General features: G+C 46.4%; 1 pseudogene; it reads left to right on the top strand.

The window, feature by feature from the left end:
* Positions 1 to 7: 7 nt before the first annotated feature.
* Positions 8 to 4,496, top strand: part of LOC107107629 — a 7,059-nt pseudogene continuing 2,570 nt past the window's right edge.

Consider the following 4,496-nt stretch of genomic DNA (forward strand, 5'->3'; position numbering starts at 1 on the left):
TGTAAAGATGGAAGCAAAGTTCTCTGAGGAGGAAGGATCTCCTTCGGAGGAGGAGCTGTGGGTGCAGGCCCCGGAGCGTGCCCAGGATGCCCTCTCACGCGGTAAGGGTGCCTTGTGCCCAAATCTGGACACATTGTGAAGTTGTTGGATAGAAGGTTCGGGAGAGGAGAAAAAAGAAATACTTCTGCACACCACACAGAGTGGACTTCTGGGACTCAGTTCCATGGTAGCCACTACTTGAAGGGGGAATTATACAGATTCATGGGGACAATTCCATTCTGATCAGGACATAAGAACATCAGAGAAGCCAGTTTGGATCAGTCCAGTGGACCATCCAGTCCAACACTCTGTGTCACACGGTGGCCAAAACCCGGGGCCATGAGGAGGTCCACCAGCAAGACCAGAGCTCCTAAACCCCTCCCACTATTGCCCCACAAGCACCAAGAATACAGAGCATCACTGCCCCTTTTTTGAGCCACCTATACCTTGTGGCTTAATATGTTCATCCAGTTCCCTCTTGAAGCCGTCTGTGCTTGTAGCCGCCACCACTTCCTGTGCAGTGAATTCCATGTGTTAACTAAAATATTCCCATCTCACATACCTTCCGTTAGAGGGACTCAAGGTGGCTCAAAAAAGGAAAGTGAACCCGGCATCCCTGGGAACTTTGGGGGTTGGGCCAGGGGTGCATGTGGTTGTCATGGTGATGTCTCATCCTGTTGAAAATCAAGACGTGTGACATCAGAGCATCAGTAGACAGTCTAGAAACGCCTTGATATTACCCTAGATTTTTCAGAGGTGCTAATGTCACATCTGGGTTTTTGGACAAATGAGATTGTGATGTACAGTTTGACCTAATTTCTGCATGCCTTCTCCCGGAAGCCCGGACTCAAGGAATTGTGGGAGGGCCCAGCCAGTGGGAGATTGGCATGTGCCAGGGCCTTTGGTCGGATTGAGCATAGATGTTGTCACAGTTTTGAGCTCTGGGGTTCACAGGATAAGTTCCAAGTGTCACAGAAATCTGAAATGTGTTCTTTCTGTTTATACCCCAACGCCACCAAGGCCGATAGTCATGTAGTTGATTGGTTAATATTATACGATGGTTTCAGTATGAAACATTAAAGATGTTTTCTTTCATATGATTCTTATCACAACAAACACTTATGTTAAAATCATATAAAATTTTTATGTTTTACCGTATAACTGGTAAAATTGATAAGGGAGAATAGAAATGTTAATATATTATAAGAAAGTGGTAGAATGTTGTTGTTGGCAGGTTGCTATAGTGGTTTTTAAAGTTATGTCATATATTTTCCATAAAAATTCACCTATTTGAATCAAGGATTGTCCTTTATATTTGTAAAAAGTGCCATTTATAATGTGTTTTGGTAATTTTACCTTTTATTCTTTTTCCTCACCCCTTTTCTTTATTTTGTATTCCCTCAAAAATTCAAAAAATTTTTTTAAAAAGAAGCAGGATTCAAACAAAATATGAAGTCTAGGCTAACGCCTGTTCTTCCAACATTCTCCCCTCACAGGCAGTAAGGACACGGTGTCGAGCCATCGTCTTTGTGAAGAAGTGGAAACGTCGGCTTCCCCTGCAATCCAGGTAGGGGAGATGAGTAGGGGACTGCCTAAGTCCCCCCTTCTTTCTCAGGGGGGCTTCTGCTCCTTCTGTTGCTTCTGTGGTGTCCGAGCGAGAGAAGCTCTGAGCGCCATTCCCTTGACCCCTGCCATGCTCTCCATCCCGGGCATCCCAGAATGCCTCTTTCCAGAGGGCAGTCTCGCTCGGCACGGTCTCTGATGAGGAAATCTGCTTTTTCTTTCAGTCTCTTCAGTCTCCAGCTTCCTTTGAGGACGTGGCCGTGCATTTCACCGAGGCGGAATGGGCCCTGCTGGATCCGGGCCAAAGAGCCCTCTACCTGGAAGTCATGCTGGACAACTATGGGAACGTGGCCTCTCTGGGTAAGGATCTTTGCCAAAGGTGTGAATGGCTGCCATTGCGGTGATGTGTGAATCAAAATATTGAGCAGCAGTATGTCATTCTGAGGCTTGGGCCTGTAATCACGGCCCCCCGGGAGGCCTCCAGGAGTTGAGGTGGCAGTGAAAGCAGCCGACACACCTGGCTGGTCCAGGGGCAACTGTAGCCAGTGTTGTGGACAGCGTGAGAGGCAGGGTGGGAGTCACAGACTGAGGCGGAGACAGACAAAGGCCTTGTGTGACTCTTCCTCCTCTTTTCTCTCTCTCTCCCCCAAAGAAGGCGCGGATGTACGAGAGACTGGAGTAGACACAGACAAAGAGGTGGAGAGTTCCTCAACAGGATCTCAAGACAATATTTCCTTACCGAGTGAACGGGCTGGAAGTGAGTATGCTTCATCCTTCTGTCAAGGGAAGAGGTAGAGAACAGTCATGGCAGATTTCTGCTTCACTTCTAATGAACTTTTGGTTGGGTGGAGTTAAGACGCTTTCTGGGTAAGGAGGGAGGGAGGGAGGCCTTTTGGTGCCTGAGATCTTGGGAATTCTTCCTGGGGCTGAGCTCAGTTGTAGCTCCTTGAGACCCATTAGGGGCTGCATTGTGCTTAAACACCGGATATCCCAGGGAAAAGTGAGGTAAAAAAGTCTGAGGAGTTTCATAGAGGGGAGAGATAGTCAGAATATAAAAACAGGTCTACTGGAGGGCTGGCCAGGGAAGGGTTGCAACCTGCAGCTCCGGAGACAGAAATGCACACTAAGGAATCAGGAGTTCTTGATGGGTGGCTTGGCTTCTTGTGTGGGTGGTGACTCAAACTCCCTCTTTATTCCCGCAGGAGATGTCGAGGAGTCAGCTGGGGAATTTCAGAGGTTCTCACTGGAAAAAGCCAAGAATGAACAGGCCGAAGGAAACGTCATTAACAGACATGGACCACAGAGGCAGGAAGGAAGCCATACAGTGAAGAGAGGGGTTAAGTCCATTCCTTCCCAAGGAGGGGGCTTCCATGAAATCCCAGTCCACAGCCGTCACCAATCGACTCATTCAGGAGTGAAGCCATCTATCTGCTCCAAGAATGGAATGATGTTCTCCAGTGGAAGAAACCACGTTATAATGAAGGCATGTAAATGCTTTTACTGTAGAAAGTACTTCAGATACAGAAGACCGTTTCTTGCTCACCAAAGATTAAACAAAGCACAGAAGCTTTTTGAATGCTCACAGTGTGGAAAGAGATTCAGGATGAATTCCACTCTTGGAAAGCACCGAAGAACTCACACTGGGGAGAAGTCTTTTGAATGCTCAGAGAGTAGAAAGAAATTCAGTCACAGTGGCCATCTTCAATGGCATCAAAGAACCCAAAGGAGGGAGAAACCTTTTGAATGCTCAGAGTGTGGAAAGAGATTCAGTCGGAATGGCCATCTTCAACGACATCAAAGAACACACACGGGGGAGAAACCTTTTGAATGTTCACAGTGTGGAAAGACATTCAGTCTGAGTGGCCATCTTCAATGGCATCAAAGAAGCCACACAGGAGAGAAACCTTTTGAATGCTCAGAGTCTGGAAAGAAATTCAGTCACAGTGGCCATCTTCAATGGCATCAAAGAAGCCACACAGGAGAGAAACCTTTTGAATGCTCAGAGTCTGGAAAGAAATTCAGTCACAGTGGCCATCTTCAATGGCATCAAAGAAGCCACACAGGAGAGAAACCTTTTGAATGCTCAGAGTCTGGAAAGAAATTCAGTCACAGTGGCCATCTTCAATGGCATCAAAGAAGCCACACAGGAGAGAAACCTTTTGAATGCTCAGAGTCTGGAAAGAAATTCAGTCACAGTGGCCATCTTCAATGGCATCAAAGAAGCCACACAGGAGAGAAACCTTTTGAATGCTCAGAGTGTGGAAAAAGATTCAGTCAGAGTGGCAATCTTCAGAAGCATCAAAGAACCCACACAGGGGAGAAATCTTTTGAATGCTCGAAGTGTGGAAAGAGATTCAGTGAGAGTGATACTCTTAAAAGGCATCATAGAACCCACACAGGGGAGAAACCTTTTGAATGCTCAGAGTCTGGAAAGAAATTCAGTCACAGTGGCCATCTTCAATGGCATCAAAGAACCCAAACGAGGGAGAAACCTTTTGAATGCTCAGAGTGTGGAAAGAGATTCAGTCACAATAGCAGTCTTCACCTACATCAACGAACCCACACAGGGGAGAAACCTTTTGAATGCTCAGAGTGTGGAAAGAGATTCAGTCACAATAGCAGTTTTCAACGTCATCAAAGAACACACACAGGGGAGAAACCTTTTGAATGCTCAGAGTGTGGAAAGAGATTCAGTCACAATAGCAGTTTTCAACGTCATCAAAGAACACACACAGGGGAGAAACCTTTTGAATGCTCAGAGTGTGGAAAGACATTCAGTCAGAGTCGCCATCTTCAACGACATCAAAGAACACACACGGGGGAGAAACCTTTTGAATGTTCACAGTGTGGAAAGACATTCAGTCTGAGTGGCCATCTTCAATGGCATCAAAGAA

This window comes from Gekko japonicus, unplaced genomic scaffold, assembly GCF_001447785.1.
Source record: "Gekko japonicus isolate JY-2015 unplaced genomic scaffold, Gekko_japonicus_V1.1 scaffold5252, whole genome shotgun sequence".
Classification (NCBI taxonomy): Eukaryota; Metazoa; Chordata; class Lepidosauria; order Squamata; family Gekkonidae; genus Gekko; species Gekko japonicus.